Consider the following 23,582-nt stretch of genomic DNA (forward strand, 5'->3'; position numbering starts at 1 on the left):
CCAGCAGTTGCCGATCTCCGGCGAGTCCAACTCGCCGACAATCATCCTAATATCCTTTTTTTAATAAGTAAAGAACCCAATTAGGTCACATCTAATCAAATTAAATAACCAAAATATATGATCTAATCAAAGAACCATAATCATGATCATATCAAAAACCTTAATTGATCTCTATCAAAAAGGAATTTTTTTTTTCACTGATGAACAGTAACCAGTGAACAGTAATCGCTGAATGATAAAAAGCCAAACCCTAATTTTGATCTTAATCAAAATTTTAATTTAATCTAATCAAATAATCATAACCCTTGTACAACAACACCATAGTTTGATCTAATCAAACTTTTAATTTAATCTAATTAATTTCAGTTTAACAAATTAAACTAAGATGAACAGTAACCTGATGAACAGTAACACGGCCGATGAACAGTAACCTCGGCTGATGAACAGTACCTTCGGCTAATGAACACTAACCCCAATTATCTTAATCAAAACATATTGTTTGATAATTTAATCTAATTAAATATTTTGAAATTTATAATCAAATCATAATAATTTAATTTAATTAAATTGGAAAGACCGGATTCGTAACCCGCTCTGATACCATTTGATGGATTTGTGACATACAACGCAGTGGAAAAAGCATATCATGACGATTAATCAAAATTAATTAAAATCTAGAATTATACCTAAATGCTTTCCGAATTTCTACAATAATCTGATCCAAGATCAATCTGAAAAAGCTTCCTCAAGAGAAAAAAAACCTCCAATTGAAATCCACCAGTCATTGAAGAGGAGCAATACCGAGAGATAGGTTCTCAAAATTTTATTTCTTTATATTATCTTCATAAGATTTTCTGTCTCATCATAAGACTACATATGAACTCTGTTTATTGGATTAGGCTAGTCTTAGATATTTTAACTTTAAACATTTCATAATTGTTCAAAACTCTATCCATAACAATTAAAGATAGAATAGATTTGTTCAAAAACTTTATCCACAACAATTAAAGATAGTAATAGATTTGTTCAAAAACTTTATCCATAACAATTCAGGATATAAATAGAATTGTATTGCATGTATACCTCTTCTAATAACATTAGTGAGACCAATTGGGTCCCATATCGAGAACCAATTATTAATAAAAATTAATAATTTTAATTTAAAAATCAATTCCCTATCCGTCCATCTGTTCATAAAAGCTCTTCCATAATATGTGATTAATTATTAATAAAAAAATATCTTACATTCAGTTCCCTCCAGTATTATTTATTTTAGGCAACTCTTTTAAGAAAGACAACTCACCTATTTACTCATGCTTAAATTGCAATTCCCATGAACATAAATAAAAATCATTTTGAAACATCAAAATATTTTATTTTTATAAGAAAGTAAATTTAAAAAATATTTTCAAAACCACCTGCCGGTAGGAATTTAATAGTTTCATGGGAATGCATAATAAATTAAATCATCATAATGAGCATACTGGATCATATTTAGACATCCATCATTTTCCTAAATGAAATTTAGCAACCCAACATTTCAGGTTGTGTAGCGCTTGCTAAACAAGCTTAACCATCACATCAAAACATACTAAATTATCAAATCGAAAATAACAATATCATCAAGTCAAAGGGACCAGATAAAAATTTGAATTATCTATTTCTTAGGTGACTCGTCCTAGAGAATTCAAATACGGTCTAGTGCTATACACATCATAATGTGTGCTTATGACATACACGCGGAGAATCCCTGTTCCCGGTGGTTGAGACCCGCCACCACATCTCATATATCGGTGTCATGCATAATAACCTGTTATAACAAAGTTATCCTCTACTAGTTATAGGTTAAGCACAAATTTAAGAAAGTTTCTAAGTTAGATCATATCTCCAAGCAAGTGACCATCACAGTGCATGATCTAACAAAATAACTTTTAAGGATATATAACAATTATATAAATAATACCCAAATTATATGTGCAAATATTATTACATAATTTGTATTGGATGTTCAAGGGAAAATTATTATTACTATTCCAGCAGATAGTTCTGGAGAGTATTTGATTAGTGAGTCTCCATAAATATGCAACAGTTTGGCCCAGGGATGAACATCAAATTTCATCAAATTATTAGTTCAGAAAATTTGTTCATCTACAACTTATAAACAGGCCATTATCTGTGACTTTGCATAAGTTATGTTGTTTTATTTAAGTATGAGTCTGATTAAGGAATAAATTGTTGTTTAATAATTTCTAGGAACCACTTTGGTAAATGGGAACTTTATGGCTTCAGCGTTATAATGCACTTTCCTTGGTCCACTAGATAGGCAACAAAATTTCATAACCTTTTACTATTGAAGAAATGGTGAAAGAAGCTCGAAAGAAGCTCAGGAGAACGGCCAGGCAGACTGGCGGTCGATCGCGAGTCAGCGGCGGTCGACCTCGAACGTGTACAGGAGAGCAGTAGGATTCGGAGCTGAAGGCGGTCGACCGTTTCGGTCGCAACCTTGTAGGTGATTTTTCTCTCGGGTTTTGTTTCGGTCGATCCTGGCAGTCGACCGCGATACCTGCGCGGTCGACCGCAGATCTGTTTTAGGCTGGGCTTTGGGTTTTTAACCCATTTTGTTTTGAGTTGGTATAAAACCCTAAACCTAATTAATTAGGGTTAAGCAAGGATGTTTTTGAACATTTTTTGGGAGAGGATTACTGCATCCAATTGTGGGAGATTTGTGAGAGATCTAGAGCTTTGTTTTAGGGTTTGATCAGTGAGATTTGTAACTCTATTTGTATTCTCTTGATTTCTAATAGTAAGAACTCCCCCCTCCTTGCCCCGTGGACGTAGGCAACTTGCCGAACCACGTTAAACTCGTTGTCTTGCTGTGGTATTGTGTTTGGCTTATTACTTGTGATTTATCTCTTGTTCTTGTTCGTGTCGCTTCGAGGCTTCCGCCGCGCACAACAATTAGTATTAGAGCTTCAGGCTTGTTCGTAGGATTCGGTAAAGAATTCCTATCTGAAGAGTTAGATCGACAACATGGGAGAAGCAAGCACATTAGGTTCGTCTCTTACGAAGGCGATACAGAGTCTGAGCATCAATAATACGAAAATTGATGTTCCAAAGTTCGACAACAAGATTAATTTCGGATTGTGAAGATGTTAGGTAATGGACGTTTTGGATGCACAGAATTTGGAAGAAGATGAATAGTAGACCTTGTGGAGTTATTCGGTTATGCTTGATGCTGGATCTTATTTATGATGTTATGAACGAGACGTTGGCAAAGAGAATGTGGAAATACTCAATGAGAAGTATCTTACTAAGAGCATTGAGAATCGGCTTCACTTAAAGAAGAGGTTTTACCAGTTCAAGATGAAGAGGGGAGTTTCCATCAGGGAGCATGTCAACAATTTCACAAAGCTACTTTCAAATATAACTAATATGGATATCATAGTTGAGGATGAAGACAAGACGATGTTACTTTTGTGCTCGTTGCCGAAAGATGATTATGGTACGTTTGTTCTAACTATGATCAATGGAAGAACTACTGTTAGCTACAAGGAGGTGACCTCAACTTTGGTGAATTATGAGTTGAGGAAGAGTGATGGTGAATCCTCCGAGAAGGTATCGGGAGATGCATTAGCTGTTCGAGGTCGAGATCCAAACCGCCGCCAGTTCAACCGCTCAAAGTCAAAGAATAGGAGTGCCTATAAGAGTGTTGGTAGAAACCAATATCGGTATTGTAAAGAAGAAGGACATTGGAAGATTGACTGCCAAAAGTGGAAGGAAAAAACCGGGAAGAACAAAGGAAAAGTTGTACAAGCTTCAGAAGTGAATATTGCAAAAGCTATTGATGAGCATTTAGATTCAGATTCTTCGGGCTATTCGTATCCTGCACTACCGTCGGTTCGCTATGCTGATTCTACGAAGTGGATGATGGATTCGGGAGCTACATATCACATTTGCCCTAGGAGGGATTAGTTCTCCAGCTTTGAGGAGTTGGAAAGAGGGGATGCCGTACTTATGAGTAATGATCACGTATGCCCTATTGGTGGTATTGGTTCAATCCGAATTAGGATGCATGACGGAGTGATTAGGGAGTTGAAAGAAGTGAGGTTCGTTCCGTAGTTGACGAAGAACATCATTTCTCTTGGGACTTTGGAGGCAGCTGGATATAGAGTGATCTTAAAGGATGCTACAGTGAAGGTCACGAAGGGTTCTATAGTGATGATGCGAGGTGTCAGGGAAAACAACTTATACTACTTGAAGGGTAAGACAGTTACAGGGGGTCTGACAGCTTTTATCACTATAGAGGAGGACACTACCACCTTATGGCACATGAGACTTTGACACACAGGTGATAAGTCCCTACAGTCATTGGTAAAACAAGGGCTATTGAAAGGTGCTAAGACTTGCAAGATGGAGCTGTGTGAGTATTGTGTACTTGGGAAGAAGACTAGAATAAAGTTTGGCATCGCTGTTCACAATCCCAAGGTACATTGGATTACATTCACACAGATGTTTAGGGTCCTTCCAAGAACATATATCTTGGTGGGGCCAATTATTTTGTCACTTTCATTGATGATTATTCCAGGAGGAATTGGGTATACCTTATGAAGCATAAACATCAGGTCTTGGATATTTTTGTGGAGTGGAAAAAGAAAGTGAAGCTGCAGACTGGTAGAAAGGTGAAGACTTTACGTTTAGATAACGGTGGAGAGTACAAGAGTGATCCATTTCTATATTTTTTATCGGGATCACGGTATTAGAAGACACTTCACAGTTCGAGAGACACCGTAACAGAACGGTGTGACTGAAAGATTGAACCGTACCTTACCGGAGAAGGTGTGATGTATGATGATGCAGAGTGGAATTCCTAAATCCTTTTGGGCCAAGGCGTCGGTTTATGCGAGCCATCTCGTGAGTAGGTTGCCGTGTATTGTGATAGACGGGAAGACTCCTTTGGAGCGTTGGTTTAGTTCGATGGCTAGTGACTATGAGTCATTTCGGATATTTGGGTGTCCAGCTTATTACCATGTCAGTGATGGTAAATTAAATCCGAGGGCGAGGAAAGCTGTCTTTGTGTGATTTAGAGATGGAATTAAAGACTTTAAGTTATGGGATCCACAAGATAAGAAGATAGTTATTAGCAGAGATGTCATATTCGATGAGGCGTACATGATGAGGCCTTGAGTCCCTCAGTAGGTGAAGGGAGACTAGACAGTTGAGATATCACAGCAGGTGTAGGATGATGTGACTCTACTCACTCCAGATAGCATTATATCCATCGAGGCTCCTACAGAGGTGACACTGGGAGGAGATGAGATGATAGCCGGCCAGATAGAGGATACAGTGGATGGTAAGACTTAGGAGCAGTGTCATGTTCTAGGGTCCATTGCAACAGATAGACCGAGGAGGGTGATTCGTCGGCCAGCTAGGTATAATAATGTCATGATCGCATATGCATTATCAGTGGAGGTCGTTGATGATATGGTTCCATCCACATTCAAGGAAACGGAGTCTAGTCCCGATTCGATTGGGTAGAGGAAATCTATGGAGGAGGAGATGCAGTCTCTTCAGAAAAATGACACATGGACACTTACAAATCTACGTAAGGGTAAGAGAGCTATAGGTTGCAAGTGGGTATATGCGAAGAAATAGGGATCTTCTATTGGGGACATTTGGTTCAAAGCCAGATTAGTTGCTAAGGGATATGCACAGCTTGAGGGCATTGATTACAACGAGGTATTTTTACCCATTGTGAAACATTTGTCGATTCAGATTTTATTAGCGTTGGTGGCATAGTTGAATTTGGATTTGGTCCAGATAGATGTAAAGACAACCTTTCTACAAGAAGATTTAGATGAAGAGATCTACATGATACAACCCTTAGGATTCAAAGTTGTAGGAAAAGAAGAATTAGTTTGCAAGCTGATGAAGTCTCTTTATGGTTTGAAGCAATCGCCGAGACAGTGGTATAAGAGATTCGACAGCTTCATAATTGTCCATGGGTATACAAGGAGCCCATATGACCCATGTGTTTACATGCACAAGCTATAGGATGGTGAGCACATATATTTACTTTTATATATTGACGATATGCTTATTGCTTCCAGGAATTCTTTGGCTATTCGAATGCTGAAAGAGGAGCTGTCATCCGAGTTCGAGATGAAGGATCTTGGAGAAACAAAGAAGATATTAGGTATGGAGATCGAGAAAAACTGGGTGAAGGGGAGATTGAAGCTTACACAGAAGAGCTATTTGCAGAAGATGTTGAAGAAATTCAGCTTTGAGGGCAATGCCAAAGTAGTTAGCACACCATTGGCTCCCCACTTTAAGCTTTCAGCGTTGATGTCGCCTGTTTCAGTTGAGAACTGAGATTATATATCAAAGGTCCCATATGCTAGTGCAGTAGGTAGCTTGATGTATGCGATGGTGTGTACAAGGCCAGATTTATCACAGGCCGTGAGCATGGTATCGAGATACATGCACGACCCCGAGAAGGGTCATTAGGAGGCCGTGAAGTGGATTCTACGGTATGTTAGAGGCACCGTGGAAGTTGGTTTGGTATTCCAGAAGGATGAGAAGAATGGGCAGGATTGTATTGGTTACGTGAATTCAGACTATGCTGGAGATCTTGACAAGCGCCGGTCTACTTCAGGTTATGTTTTTACATTGGCAGGTGCACCGGTATGTTGGCGATGTATGCTTCAGTCCACAGTGGCTCTCTCTACTACAGAGGCGAAGTATATGGCGGTGACTGAGGCTATTAAGGAGGCTTTGTAGCTATAGGGATTATTGGATGACTTGGGGATCACACAGGAGACCCTTCGGGTATATTGTGATAGCATGTCGGCTATCTATTTGGCGAAGAACCAGGTTTATCATGCACGCACGAAGCACATCGATGTCAGATTCCACTTTGTTCGTGGCGTTTTGGATGAATGAGACAACATATTGGAGAAGGTCCACACGAACGACAACCCTGCAGATATGTTGACCAAAGTTGTCTCAGGAGTGAAATTTGGTCATTGTTTAAAGTTTTTAAACATTCTTCAGTGTTGAGGCATTTGGAGGTCATTTGGGTGAACTATGTTCGGCTTGATTCCTTGGGCAAGAGGATACGTAGGCAGTCTTTTCGATGCAGCCGGATTTGATTCAGATGGGGGGAGATCGTTTTAGCTCTAGTTTGGGTTCCCGACTTGTTATGGATTGAGTCCGTTGTCGTAGGGTGTTTCCACGACATCCTAGACGTAATAAGTGGGACATTTGGATGATTTGGTGTTGGCTTAGTTTTGGTAGAAACGTTCGCCGAGGTGGATAATTGAAGAAATGGCGAAAGAAGCTCGAAAGAAGCTCAGGAGAACGGCCAGGCAGACTGGCATTCGACCGCGAGTCAGCGGCGGTCGACCGCGAACGTGCACAGGAGAGCAGTAGGATTCGGAGCTGAAGGTGGTCGACTGTTTCGGTCGACAGCATTGTGACGCCTCAGGGTTCACACAAGGCTGCAGTCCCAGGTGAAACCCGGATTGTCAAACCTGCCAAGCACCAACCACCATGCTATGACAAATTTCACTATCACAATCACTATCTCTCTAGTGGAAACAATAAATAGGTGAAGGTACAGACAGGTAAAAATAAAAATAGGACAACACTGGATATACACAGAAGAAGCTAAGAAAAATCAATAATGAGTCCAACTAGAATAAAATAGACATATCTTTGAGTCTAAACTGAATCTCAAATACAATGAGTCACATAAACAAAGTCTCCCAATAGCTCTCAACTCTATGAAACAAAATACCAATCTAGATTCTAAAATTTATCAACTACATGTGGAGTTCTGCAATAACTACAAAATATGATAAGTAACTAAATGGACAACTAGGAAGTCCCATCAACCTGCGACTCTCCGTGTGCCAGACTCGCTGCCTGAAAGGGGGGAAAACAACGAGCGTCAAAGCGCTAGTGAGATCATCACCACCTCTTCCCAGGGGAAGGGGTAGGAGTATATAAGAAAATAGAGTCAGTACATACATATATCAAATCATTCATACAACTCTCTATGAATGAAAAACAAATAATCAATGATAAATACTCCAATCTCCAACATAAAGAATAATCATCTCATCTCGAATTATGTCCGAGTGACCTGCTCTAATATAAGAGGATACCAACTAAGCTAAAATAAATATATCTGCCGTCCATAACGAGTGTATCAAATTCTCAAAGAAAATACCCTACTCACGGGCAATCTATCTGGGAAGTAAAACTTATAACTGATCAATTATCTATGTGTGCATTATCTTGTACTATAGCGATACTTTTGTAATGCTCGTTACTCAATCGCTCTGCGGTAATAGGTTTTATTATTTTCCTATTCCGGATACATATAATAACGATACTGTTGTAATACTCTTACTCAATCGTTCTGCGACAATAGGGTTTATTATTTTCCTATTCCGGATACATATAATAACGATATTATTATAATACTCTTACTCAATCGTTCTACGGCAATAGGGTTTATTATTTTCCTATTCCGGATATATATAATAACGATACTATTATAATACTCTTACTTAATCGTTCTGCGGCAATAGGGTTTATTATTTTCCTATTCCGGATACATATAATAACGATACTATTGTAATACTCTTACTCAATCGTTCTGCGGCAAATAGGTTTCATCTTCCTATTTCCGGATACGTATAGAGCATCATTATTCATATATGTTTATCAATTTAACTCGTGTCAAAAGTGTGCCAATCTAACACAATATAGCATACATGCACAAATCTTGGTTTGCGTGTCCACATCTGAAGTTCACCATCATCCTAGGTACTAAACAACTCTTAATCATTATAATATAATAGTACAAGATCGAGAAACTCTCTCAAAAATAACAAACAAGAGCGAAACTCAAGAAACCTTTACGTAATATATCAATTTATTTCAAATCAGCACATCTGCAGTTTTCTGTAGAATATATCATTAGTAAATTAAGAATATCTTTCTCTGGACAAACTCTTTTTAAGAATAGTTTTTTGTTTTGGAAACTAGACTCACATAGCTATCATCTAACACTGATTTGGTTCAGTTTGGAGTTCATATGATATTTCTAATTTCCAATCAAACATTTTATTTGTGCAGCAGATTTTTTGCAGAACATATCATCAGTAAAATGAGTATATCTTTCTCTAGGAAAACTATCTTTAGGTATGATTTTCTGTTTTGAAAACTAGATTCACATATCTTTCAATTAGCATTAGTTTGGTTCAATTTGGATTTTATTTGTTATTTCAAATTTCTAGTTCAATAGTATATATGTGCAGCAGATTTTCAGCAGAACATAACACGCATGATTATTTGCACAAGAAATCATATGTAAACCTTCAATCGTGCACAAAATTTTAAAACGAAGAATAAGACATCTAAATTCAGATAAACAAAGTTTTAAATTATTTTTAGATCTTAAAATACTTCTGTAAATTCGTGCTTAATCTCTTTAACATGAAAAGACCTAGTCTTTATACATATATACAAAAGATCCAATTTTTATACACAAATTAATTGATTAGGCTCTATAAAACTTATTAAAAACTCTTCAAAAATATTTTAAAAACTGGGAGGGGGATTAGTAGAGATGATACTCGCCTGGGGTTGTAGGAAAACTTGTTAGAAGCAATGTCGAAGGAGATCTCCACTCCAAAAGCCAAAAAAATCAACAAAAACCCAACTTGAAAACCTCCAATCTGTTCCAAGAATTCAAAATAAGGTTTATGGGGGTTTGGTGGCTGTTAGGGTTCTTAGATATGATAAAAGAAAGGAATTTTTGTGAAAAATACAGGTATTTATAGAGTTAAACCCAAAACAAACATGTTAGACCCGAACTAGGAAACCTAGTCTGACTAGGAAAATACCCCTTCGGTATTTTGGTTATAACTTTCTCATATGACCTCCGAATGAGGTGATCTAAGACTTGTTAGAAAGCTGTTGAAGAAACCTACAATTTTGGTCTTTTACACTTTTCCAAATTATAACTGCATCGATGTACAAAATATAAAACTCATAACTGGTCATTATTCCCAGATTTTCACTCTTTTGGCCTTTGTGCATATTTTGCGCATTTGCACTCATATTTTCACAAATATACATTGAATTAATCTCAAATCAATTCTTATTATATCCAAATATCAAAATATATTATTTTTCACCATATAACATATTTATCATTATTTATCATAAAATATTCAAATTTACGGGGTTTTACACCCTAGTTCGATCGACTTCTCTCTCACAGTTCTCTCTTTCTTTCTCTCTCATGGTCCCCGACCGCCATGGTCGACCGCAGATTAGTTTTGGGCTGGGCTTTGGTTTTTCAACCCGTTTCATTTTGAGTTGGTATATAACCCTAAATCTGATTAATTAGGGTTAAGTAAGGACACTTTTGAGCAGTCTTTGGGAGAGGATTGCTGCATCCAATTGTGGGAGATTTGTGAGAGATCTAGAGCTTTGTTTTAGGGTTTGATCGGTGAGATTTTTAACTCTATTTATATTAATCTCTTGATTTCTAATAGTAAGAACTCCCCCCTCCTTGCCCCGTGGACGTAGGCAACTTGCCGAACCACGTTAAACTCGTTTTCTTGTTATGGTATTGTGTTTGGCTTATTAGTTGTGATTTATCTCTTATTCTTATTCGTGTTGCTTCGAGGCTTCCGCTTCGCACAACAACTATGTTATATAGATGTCTTCTAGTTTTCTAGTGCATTTCCAATATTTCTTTTGAAGCGGCATAACCAGAAAGTTGCTGTGAAGATGAAGAAATCACAAGTAATGTCAGTATGGGTGGTATTTCCCAATATTGTTTTTAATAATTTCCAATTAATGGTGTTATTGTCATCATCATGTTGTTATCTTTTTTTTTTCTTTAGAAATTCCCCCCTGCATGATTATTCCCTGGAGGCCTTTTATTTGAGTTCTCATCCCATATGAATGGCTCATTGTAGCTCTGTAATCAATTCCTTAATAAATAACTGCTAATAAAGGGAAAGCATCCATCATTTATTTTACAATGCACCTCATTGTACATTCAACTACTACAATATTTCATGCATGCTTATAAGCTAGAATACCTAATGAAACATATGAATAGTTATAGCTCTCAGTTGTTGAAGCCAGAAACGTCCATTGTTAGCAGCATGGATGTGGTCGATAGTCAAAAATCAGTTTATGATGGTTCTTGCTAAGGAATATATTATTAGATATTGTTGAGATATGGGAGATATGATTGAATATGATTTTATCTCATACTTATTTTGGAATATCCTCCTAACCTTTATTTAAAAGAGGTTAGGATTAGATGAATGATAACTTAGCCTTTTTCGATTTCTCTACAATTCCCAACATCTACACTATCAATTGGTGGTCTGTGATCATTTGTTTCAGCCTTCCCACTATTTCCACTATCGACCGGTTATTTGTGCCGCTCCGGCTTTCTCGCCAGACTGTTTCATCTGTCAACACCTTGCTTGGCATCGCGAAGCATGAGCTTATCAAACTAAACCCAAGAGCAAGAACCAACGCCTTCATCCTTCTTCCTCTAGTACCTACGAAAGAAATACTAAGTTAAAATAATCTCATGTTGCTACAAGTAAAAACTCAGTATGTGACATGATTATTACAGTTGAAAGGGAAGGTATGCCAGAGGTTTCCGTTAATTTAGAAGGAGGAATGCTATTTGTAGATGGAAGTAATGCTGAGTATTTAATTACTGATTCTTTGATAGAATCTTCGATAGAATCTTCTCAAAAGAGGTTAAATAGCAAGATACTAGTACGTACTGTGTAGCCTGCAGGTTGCTATAAGCTAACTGATTTAATTGATAAAAGTAAAGATGTTAGGTGCACATTGCAAGTAAGTATCAGTGCCCATAAACTTAATAAAAGTGAAGAGCCCTTTGTCGAGCAGTTTTGGTCCCGAGCTCCCTTTAAAAGTGAAGAGGGAATAACTTGTTGACAGTTTTTTGAGCTCGTGTGTCGGTCACCCGAGGATGCATAGGTGCTTACGTGGCATATGAGACATTTGTGGCATATAACAGTAGGCCTAATTATTTGAGTGATGCCTTATAGAAAAGATCGATGTAATTCCCACCACCATATCCTTGCTGATTGGAATTTCCAATTGATTTGAGAAACTGGCAATAAAAAGATTTTCCAATTGCTAACCCATTAACCCTTTGCTTTCCTCTGTTGTAAGTAGCAGCTTCCTTCGAGCCATAAATTAATATTTCTCTGCCTGTTCACATTTATTTTGAAGAATTTTTTTTCCTAGCTTTCTGAAATTCTGTAAGGATCGAACATGAAGGCCTTAGTTTTACTTTTAGGCATATATATACTTAACATGTACTGTTCACAGCAATCCTAGACCTTTGACAAATATCCATGACAATTACAATGTGCAATTAACTGGAAATCAGAAATTACTCTGTGACTGGTTGTATTTCAATGTGTATTACAGCATGAGCATGTTTGTATCATATTTTATTTTCCATTTTTCCCTCTGCTGGACAGATTGTAGCGAGTCTGATGCTGAAGTCCTAGAACTAAACAGCTGATAAATAAGAACACCTGCAAATGCAAATACCTAATTGTGGAAGACCTTACCTCGTCGGAGATCGGAGCCCTCGACGCCGACGGTGGAGGAGATCGGCGGCGACGGTGGAGGAGCTCGGCGGTGATTGTGGAGAGGCGTGGTCTCGAATCTCGCCTGCTGGTCTAGGGCGAGGAAGAAAACGAGCGAGCTCGAGCTCGCCTGTCTACGTGGGACCTCGCCTGGAGAGTTGAGGGGAGCGGATCTCGCCTGTAGAAGAGGTCGCCTGAAGCCCTTGATTTCGCCTGGTCGAGTGCGAACAGATCTCGCCAGAAGCGAACTCGCCTGCGGGTGTTTGGGATTTCGCCTGCGTGGGTGGAATCCAGCTGGAGCACACCAATTGCCCTAGGGTTTCCCTATAAAAGGGAAACCCTGTTCACGAAGCTGGTGAGCCCATCCTCAGCGATTTCAACAGAGAGAAATTTCTCTCTGTGGCGGCGGCTTTAAACTCCAGCGGAAATTCTCATGATTAATTGAGAATCATTTTTTCGGTCAAGAAAAATTGTATTATTCCTGTAGCATTTACTACAATGAAGGAAGTTGGTGTTGTGAGAGCTCTAGTTTGAGATTCTCACTTTTATAAGCTTTGTAATTTCTTGTGGTTAGATAAGAAATTAATTGTGTGGCTCCCGTAGACGTAGGCAAGTTTGCCGAACCACGTATATCTGTTTTCCTGCCTCATTTACTTACTGTTTATCTGTGTAGTCATTTATTACTTGTATTGGTTAGTTTGAGTTTGGCTTAAACTCAAGCTAGGATTGTTTTCTCTCGGGATAAACTAGCTTCCGCGGCGGTTCGAGCGCCTCGCGCTCCCAACAATTGGTATTAGAGCCCTTGTTCAGATTGGAGGTGGTAAAATTTCTGATTTGAGGTGGTGCTTAATTATTGTTAAAATTACTTAGAGAATTGGTTTTACTAAACAAGCGGAGAATGACGTCTATAAGTAAAACAGTTAAAGTTGGAAAGTATGAGATCGAGAAATTCAATGGGAAGAATGATTTTTCCTATTGGTGGATGTAGATGAAAAATTCGTTGATTTCGCAGAAATTGCACAAGGCCTTGGCGAGAAAAGAGAAGAAGCACAAGGATATGTCTGATGAGGATTGGGAGGAGCTGGATCTGGAAGCACGAGCGTCGATTATCCTTTGCCTTGAAAGGGATGTTGCTTTCTTAGTGGACGGGGAGGAAACGGCTGCGGGTGTGTGGTTAAAGTTAAAGAGCACCTTCATGACGAAGAGTCTAACAAACCGGATCTATTTGAAATACAAATTGTACACTTGCAAGATGGAGGAAGGCTCGTCAATTCGGGAGTACATCAACAAGTTCGATAGGATCTTATCGGATTTGAAAGATATTGAGGTGATAGTGGAAGACGAGGATCAGGCTCTTCTACTACTTCTATCTCTGTCGAAGTTTTATGAGAATCTGGTTCAAACCCTGATGCTTGTGGGTGATAGTTTGTCGATGGATGAGACTAGAACGGCGCTTCTAGCGGATGATCTTCGAAAAATTACAACTAGTGATATGGCCACAAGTGGTAACAAAGAACAAGCGCAGGGGTTCTTTGCCAGAGGAAGAGGCAATGAGCGAGGAAAAAGTAAGGGAGGAAAGTCTAGATCAAAATCAAGACCTTTTGCGGAAAGACCGTGTTTTAAATACGATGAGCTAGGGAATTTCAAAGTCAACTGTCCTAACAAGAGAATAGGTGGGAAGAAGAACAACAACAAGACTGCAAGACGAGAAGGCAAGGAAGAGGCAAGCTACGCCTCAGAAGATGGGAGCGATAAGGAATGTTATGTCGTCACGGGTGGCGAGGATACCTCCGGGAAGTGGATTCTTGATTCTGGTTGCTCTTACCACGTGTGTCCAAACAGGAAGTGGTTTACTACCTACAGGAGCATTGATGGTGGAACCGTATTGATGGGGAACAACCATGCTTGTAAAACGGTGGGGCTAGGCGATATCAAGATCAAGATGCATGATGGAGTGGTTCGAACCTTGACGGATATAAGGCACGTTCCCGACTTGCGGAAGAATCTCATTTCAGTTGGTGCTTTGACCTCCGGGGGTTACAAGATTGTAACAGAGAACGGAGTGAAGAGAGTTGTTCGAGGTTCCCTAACAGTGATGAAGGGTGTTCGTCATGGTAATCTATATACTCTCTCGGGTACCACGGTGACAGGAGATGCAGTAGCTGGAGCTGATGGAAGTGGTGGAGACCCATGTGAGCACACACGGTTATGGCATAGGCGGCTTGGGCACATGTCAGAGAAGGGTCTAGATTTGCTCGGTAAGGAGGGTTTGCTGAAGAATCTGAAGAAACCTTGCATGGATTTTTACGAGGACTGTGTGTATGGAAAGGCGCACATGGTTCAATTTCTGAGAAGCAATCATAAGAGCAGAGGTATATTAGACTATGTGCACACAGATGTGTGGGGTCCGGCTCAAACAACTTCTAAGGGTGGTTCCAGGTATTTTGTCTTATTCATAGATGATTATTCGATATATGCTTAGATTTATTTTCTGAAGCATAAGAATGAGGTATTCGAGACATTCAAGAAGTGGAAGGCGATGGTTGAGAATAGGACATGCAAGAAATTGAAGACACTAAGATCTGATAACGGTACAGAGTATACAGACGGTGCTTTCAAGGAGTTCTGCGATCAGGAGGGGATTGCCAGACACTGGACAGTTAGATCTACACCACAGCAAAATAGGGTCGCGGAGAGACTGAACCGAACACTGCGGGAGAAAGCAATGAGTATGCGATCTTATGCTGGTTTGGGCAAAGAATGGTGGGCAGAGTCGATTGCTACAGCTTGCTATATAGTGAATCGATCTCCACATTCGACATTAGACGGTGATACACCCTATCGGGTGTGGTCAGGGGAGCATGCACATTCGACATTAGACGGTGATACACCCTATCGGGTGTGGTCAGGGGAGCATGCAGATTATGAGAGGCTCCAGATTTTTGGGTGTACCACCTACTATCACGTCAACGAGGGAAAGCTTGACGCGAGGGCCAAGAAGGTAATTTTCTTAGGGTATGCAAAGGGTGTAAAAGGCTATCGCCTTTGGTGTACAAAAGATTTGAAGTTCGTGATCAGCAGGGACGTTACCTTTGATGAGAAGTCCATGATTGCTAGGGTGCCCAAAGATGGTGGTGTTGAGACTGTTGGGACTTCCAAGTCCGAGGTTATTGAGATAGAACCTAAAGACCAACCAGGTTCTAGTCATGTTCAAGTGGGAAATCAGGTAGATGATGAGCTCAGGAGAATACACAGGTACTACAACAACACCAGCTCGAGGATAGCTTGGCTTCGACTAGGCCAAGGCGAGCATACAAGCAGATACAGAAGCTGGGAACTGATCAACCCCTGAAGCACTATGGGCAGGTTAATTTGGTTGATTACACACTCTCGGTAGAGGAAGATGAGTCGGTCTCCTTCAAGGAACCTATTCGGGATAGAGATAGCGAGAGTTGGTTGGCTGCGATGGAGGAGGAAATAGAATCTCTCCGGAAGAACCAAACATGGGAGGTGGTCCCATTGCCCGTAGGAAAGAAAGCTATAGGTTGTAAGTGGCTGTATAAAAGAAAGGAAGATCCTTCAGAGCTCGGTGGTACGAGGTACAAGGCAAGGCTAGTGGCTAAGGGGTTTGCACAAAGAGAGGGTGTGGATTACAATGAGATATTTTCTCCGGTGGTGAAACACACTTCTATTCGGGTGCTAGTGAGTATTGTTGCTCATGGTGATCTTGAGCTGGAACAACTCGATGTCAAAACGGCCTTCTTGCACGGAGACTTGGAGGAGGAAATCTATATGCATCAACCTGAGGGCTACAAGGTTGAGGATAAAGAGCATCATGTATGTCGCTTGAGGAAGTTACTTTATGGATTGAAGCAATCTCCTCGACAGTGGTACAAGCGATTTGACTCATTCATGCTAAAGCATGGGTTCTCCAGAAGCGAGTATGATTGTTGCATCTATATTCGAAAGCTTCATGGAGGTGATCATATCTATCTACTTTTGTATGTGGATGACATACTTTTTGCTTCGAGAAGTAAGGTGGAGATAGATAAGTTGAAATCTCAACTTGGTAAAGAGTTAGAGATGAAGGACATAGGTGCTGCTAAGAAAATACTGGGTATGGAGATTAAAAGTGAGCGGGCAAATCGGCGATTGTTCTTGAGTCAGAAGGGCTACATAGAGCGGGTGATCGCGAGGTTCGGAATGCAAAGTGCTACGTCGGTGGTTACTCCATTGGCTCCACACTTCAGGTTCTCAGGTAAACAATCTCCCACTACAGCGGAAGATAAGGCACACATGGAGCGTGTTTCTTATGCAAGTGCAGTTGGTAGTTTGATGTACGCCATGGTGTGTACATGCCCAGATATTTCACAAGCGGTTAGTGTGGTCAGCAGATTCATGGCGAATCCGGGAAAGGCGCATTGGGAAGCTGTGAAGTGGGTCCTGAGGTACTTGAAGGGTACCGCGGGTATGGGTCTGTGTTTTGGTGGAGAGACATGTCAGATTAATGGATTTGTGGACTCAGATTATGCAGGTGATCTAGATAGACGGCAATCTACTACTGGTTATGTATTCAGTATACATGGTGCTCCAGTTAGTTGGCGATCGATGTTACAAGCTACAGTGGCACTTTCTACTACAGAGGCTAAGTACATGGCCATGGCAAAGGGAGTGAAGGAAGCATTGTGGTTGTAGGGTCTGTTAGACAATCTGGGGATTGAGCAGGATAGTGTGAACTCGTGGTGCGATAGTCAGAGTGTAATTCATTTGGCTAAGAATCAAGTTCATCATGCTCGTACCAAGCATATCGACGTCCGGTATCATTTTGTGCGGGATGTCATAGAGGAAGGTGATATTTCTCTCATGAAGGTCCACACGAATGAGAATCCAGCAGACATGTTAACCAAGGTGGTGTCAGGTAGCAAGTTTCAGTATTGTTTGGACTTGCTCCATATCAGTCCGTATTGATTTGCCCTAGAGGGCAATAGCAGAACTACGGTTAGCTTGATCCCGGACAGAGGGTATGTAGGCAGTCATGGTATAGTGGCGCAGCTAGTTGGGCCTGGTTTTGGCCTGTTTGGCGTTCAGGGTGTTCTTCTGGTGTTCGTCCAAAATTTGAGGTTTATCAAATGATGGACGAGGTGGAGAATTATAGAAGAACTTACCTCGTCGGAGATCGGAGCCCTCTACGGCGACGGTGGAGGAGCTCGGCGGCGACGGTGGATGTCCCGCGTCGAGCTCGCCTGAGGATCGTGTGAGAGGCGTGGTCTCGAATCTCACCTACTGGTCTAGGGCGCGGAAGAAAACGAGCGAGCTCGAGCTCGCCTGTCTGCGTGGGACCTCGCCTGGAGAGTTGAGGGGAGTGGATCTCACCTGTAGCGGAGGTCGCCTGAAGCCCTTGATTTCGCCTGGTCGAGTGCGAACGGATCTCGCCAGAAGCGAACTCGCCTGCGGGTGTTTGGGATTTCGCCTGCGTGGGTGGAATCCAGCTGGAGCACACCAATTGCCCTAGGGTTTCCTTATAAAAGGGAAACCCTGTTCACGGAGCTAGTGAGCCCATCCTTAGCGATTTCATCAAAGAGAAAATTCTCTCTGTGGCGGCGGCTTTAAACTCCAGCGGAAATTCTCATGATTAATTGAGAATCATTTTTTCGGTCAAGAAAAATTATATTATTCCTATAGCATTTACTACAGTGAAGGAAGTTGGTGTTGTGAGAGCTCTAGTTTGAGATTCTCACTTTTATAAGCTTTGTAATTTCTTGTGGTTAAATAAGAAATTAATTGTGTGGCTCCCGTGGACGTAGGCAAGTTTGCCGAACCACGTATATCTGTTGTCCCGCCTCATTTACTTACTGTTTATATGTGTAGTCGTTTATTGCTTGTATTGGTTAGTTTGAGTTTGGCTTAAACTCAAGCTAGGATTGTTTTCTCTCGGAATAAACTAGCTTCCGCGGTGGTTCGAGCGCCTCGCGCTCCCAACACTACTGTTGGAGATTCTCTATGTCAAATGGAATACGACATATAGTTCCAGTTACATGTTTCTTTTCTATGTCCAATGAGTTGCTGATCAATCATATAAGATTGGATGTATCTTTCTAAATGCAACATTTGCATTGATGACTTACAATGCAGTGATGCACTGAATATTAGCAAAAAGCCTAGAATCTTATTACATACTCTTATTTAAGTTGTCTTCTCATAATTGTGCTCATCTTTTGAGACATTCATTGGTCACTCTCTCTATCCATGTCTAATGAAAAATGTAAACAATTTTTTATTTTGTTTTTTTTATTTTTATCTTTATTTTTTGTTTTTTGTTTTTTGAAATCGGCTCCTTTTAAGTCTAATTTAATCATTTTGAAATCGGTTCTTCAAAGTCATTGAAATTGCTATTTGGTCCCTTTAATCCTATTAGTTATTTCTATTTTCAGTGTCTGCAGTGAGCTACTGTTTGATTTGAGGAGTGCATTCCATTTAACTTTTTGTCATGGATTCTGGTTATACCCATTTCTTTGAGTTATTCCAATCCGAACCCACTTGTAAATTAAAATCGAACATGAGTTTCTAAACCTGTTAAATCTATTTATTTAAATATTTTAGGATTTTGGCTGCAGGCCAAATCAGGATAGAAATATAGTTCAACATGTTTGGTAAATAACTAACCCAATTTGAGTTAATAATTTATACAAAATAACTAAAGAGGAACTAATTTGAAATGACGATTAAGATTTGAGCGACTTGATAGCAATTTCAAATTTTAAATGATTTGAGGGATTAATTCAAACTGTTAACTATTTTACTTTTAAGGGACCAATTTTCAAAAACGTTTTCGATCTGTTTATTTTTTTATTTTATTTTTAATTTTTAGCTGACCACGAAAAAAGCATATGGTCTATGACATTATGATAAGTTTATGTGAAAGTTGCTTGGAGGAACACCAAAAAGTTGGGCTATGCATCCTCCTCCCCAGCCAAAAAACCTGTGCTCTCCAACCCTCATAATAAAACTTTAGTGCAACTATTCCCCAAATACTGTACAAGCCACTACCCAATAAAGCTATTCCGAAATTATCCTTCCCATTTAAAACAAAAAATATCTGCTCAAAAAATCCCCCCCTGAGCACGATCTTCGAAACCTTGTGCAACCAATTTTCTCATCACCCTCTTCCTCTCAAAATCTCACTCCTCCACACCCGTCGACGAGAACCCCGACTACCGAAGAGAACCCCTACAGCTTCGATCCATCGCCTCCTGGTCATATTTTCTTGGTCATCGCCCCGTACGGCCAGAAGAAGGAACCTCGTAGTCGTCTTCGTTCCGACAAGGACACCGCTAACTGCAAGCTCATTGTCTGCTCATCCGCTCGTCCTCGTATTTGTTTCGTCGTCCGCCGACCACAAGTCCCTCTTCTTCATCAAACCCACAATTTGTTAAAAATATAGGATGGTGAATTCATCATTTTCATCATCTGAGTCATCTGTATCAGCAACAATAAAGGCTGAGTTGTAAGTATCAATTGAATTATCCATATTTGTTCATTTATTTTGTTTGGCATTGTGAATTTATCCGTAGTAGAACGCTAAGTAGATTTAGTTTCTCTTGTGTTGTGTATTACACTAAGCATGATATCAGAATATGTTGTAATATACGTGGATATTGTGAATTCATGGATGGAATTATTCCACGAATGAGCGCCGAATATTAGAAGGCTTATGGATCCTCTAATTTTTAAAACTATATTAGTTTTGGAGAAATTTCATTTGACAAAGCCACGATCATGCTACTGATAGATCACCTAGATTGGGCTACTAGAAAGTTTTTTTAAGGGTAACCAAATGGGGAAAAAACATGCCTTCACATTTGATGTAAATTGGGTGAAAAACATACCTGGTTCAAGGATGAAGGGGAGAAACCGGAAGGAAATCGTGATACGGTGAGTAGGATATATAGTACGTACTTCAGTAACAAACAACAAGATGCTTACAAGAGTGTCCAAGATTACCTTGAGGCCTTATTGGATAAACTAGTTAGGTCAGAAGAGAAATCATATGTTTCTGACATTGTTATGCTTCAAATCCTTTATCAACTAACAATGATATGGACTCCAATTGCTAGAATGAACACACCATGGCATATGTTGAAGTATATGACTCTGATAGATGTAGTTGATCATTTACCATGGGCGACCATCATCTACAATGAATTGTGGCGTTCTCTAAAAGCTATCAAAGTCGCTAAAAAGGGACTGACATACCTGAGTGGCTGCGCTCCTATGCTATCGATGAGTTATTTGTGTTATTTGTAGTTAATATGTTGCGTTTGCCCCTTATTTGTGATAATTGTCTTTTACATGTGATATATGTTAGTGATATGTGACATTTATCCCCCATATGTGACATTGATCCCTGATTTGTATTACTTAATTTTGATATTTATAGTTAATATGTGACATTTGTCTCTAACTTGTGATATCTGACGTTTACATGTGACATGTGTTACTGATATGTAATATTTGTGATAGTTTTTACCTATGATAAGTGATATGAAATGAGCTGACTTTATCGAATGAATGTTGCTTTTTTGAAGCTATGGTACTATGAGATAACAAACATCAAAGAATATGCCAGAGTCAATGATTTCAAGCCACCCATGAAAAATTAGACTCTGTAAGTTAAGAAAGTGGGTTCATTGCGGAGTCCAATGATATTGAAGAAAAAATTGGACTCTGTAAGTTAAGAAAGTGGGTTCATTGCGGAGTCCAATGATATTGAAGAAGTCAGAAGCCGCTATCCACATCTTACCAGAGCAAGATATGTCACGGTACGTGCATGAGGAGATTAAGCAAGAGCCAACAAGAAGGAAGGCTAAAAGAGAGGAGAAATTGGACTCTGAAAACTCTTTAAGAAATAAAAGAGTAAAAAAAGAGGAAGGGAGTCAATCGACTGTTGCATTGGTGAGACAAGTTTATTTCTTATCATATGATGTTTACATTTTGATAGCAATAATAGTATTTTATGTGATTATTGTTTATTGCATGTAACGGTTATATGAACTCTGTGACAATAAGTGTAACTCTGTGACTTTTACCTATTTTTTGTGACATTTACATGTAGACTATGATACATTGTTATCTTTGCCAATTGGTTATTCCCTGTGACAATTAGCAGTTTATTGTGATAGATATAGTGTTTATGTGATATTTATGTATGACCTTCTTATATGTGATGTTTGCTCACTGAAACTTAGTTGTTAATGTAGACTGAAGCTTATGAGAAGCTGTCAATACTGAATGAAGTCTATGAGCAAGAACTTGTCTCACTTGGCATTGATACGAAGGCCATTAAGGTTGATATCGAGAAAAGATTTGCTAAACAGAAACAAGAAAGAGAAAAGTAGGATGAGGAGGCAATACATTTTCTCATGCTTCATGTACTCATTCGTTCTTTGTAAAAGTTTCATTTATTTCTTTGACATTTATGCAGCCTCAGAGAGAGATAGAGGGAAAAGATGAGGCATAGAAAGAAGATGATCGAGGCAAAGAAATGGAAGAAGTTAAGGATGACAGAGCCGACATGGACATTGAAGTTGAGGAGGTAACCAACATAAATCATGTGATAATTATTTATTTCTTGTGATGTTTACATATTACACATGTCAATTATGTATACTCTGTGACAGTTAGTAATTTCCTATGATACGTACATCTTACACATTCAATTTTTTTCTGTATATGACTGCTACTTCACCTCTTTTCTATTTAGGTACGATTGTAGCATACAAGCATATTTATATATCAAAGCTATCCTAGAAGAAAAGGAGGTCATGGACATTGAGGCTTTACAAAAGGAGTCTGAGATGTTAAGGGCATGACTTGCTGCTCAAATTATATGCGAAGACTGAGAACTGAAAAAGCCTACACTAAAGTTAGATGCAGATGATCCAAAATATTTTTTGTATTTTGGAGGTAATGATGTACCATGATTGAGTGGAAGTATTAGACAAACATGTATAACATAATTTTGTGATGGATGTGGCTAATTTTTTTTCTTTGTAAAGTTTGAAACTTGTGGTGGCTGTGGTGAAATTTGCATTTGTGCTTATTCCCATGAACTTTTAGCGTATTATATGGAATCTAAAATTATAAAACCTACAGCTGTCACAGATAACACCAATAATTCACACGAACATGTAATATGTAACATTTAACAACTAAATGTCACAACAAAATGACAAAAGTAACATATAACAGACAACAGTCCCAAAAGAGTTTGAATTCTGCCAGGAAATGCTAGTCTTGGATAGGTTCTGTTCTTGTAGCTTGGTTATGTCCTTCAGCGTGACACCTTGAGCATTTAATTAGATGTCTATTCTCAGATTGGTTGTCGATACGTCTATTCTTATTTCTTCTACGTCACTTTGTCGTCTTTGGGGGAAGTATGCTAACTGTTTTATTTATGACATCTGGCTTGTCGTAATTTGGAACAGGAAAGCGAATTGGATTGTAACTTTTCTTGAAAGCTTTAGTCATCATGAACCAATCGTAATATTGGTACACATCTCTATGTATAAAGTTAATAGCAACACATGCATGTTTACATGGTATTCACAATATATCCCATGCACGACATGTGCGTGTTTTTGGTTCCAAATCAACTTGTTCTGATTTTTGAGATGATACCTCAAAGATTTCAGCTGTAGAATGTGAGACTTCAAGAGTGCTTCCCTTCAAACAATTTTCTTGGAGAATTTTTTCGCTTCAGGACATAGATAGCTATTATATTTTGTTGCCATCTCGTTCTAAGTTTTCATCCTTTCCATTATTTGTATGCTAATGTGATCTATCATATCGCAAACATGAAGTGTTCTCGCCACACGAACCAAATGTTGAAATATTCAGCAACATTGAAAG

At 39.2% G+C, this 23,582-nt stretch overlaps 1 long non-coding RNA gene across 1 annotated transcript in view; it reads left to right on the forward strand.

The window, feature by feature from the left end:
* The window catches only part of LOC109835966, a 48,305-nt gene extending 25,566 nt beyond the window's left edge, over positions 1–22,739 (forward strand). Inside the window, exons 2-4 of the long non-coding RNA XR_002245755.1 lie at positions 21,932–22,065; positions 22,156–22,266; positions 22,435–22,739. This is a non-coding gene — a long non-coding RNA (uncharacterized LOC109835966). The remainder of the gene's footprint in view (positions 1–21,931; positions 22,066–22,155; positions 22,267–22,434) is intronic.

The sequence above is a fragment of the Asparagus officinalis genome, chromosome 4, assembly GCF_001876935.1.
Source record: "Asparagus officinalis chromosome 4, Aspof.V1, whole genome shotgun sequence".
NCBI classification, from domain to species: domain Eukaryota; kingdom Viridiplantae; phylum Streptophyta; class Magnoliopsida; order Asparagales; family Asparagaceae; genus Asparagus; species Asparagus officinalis.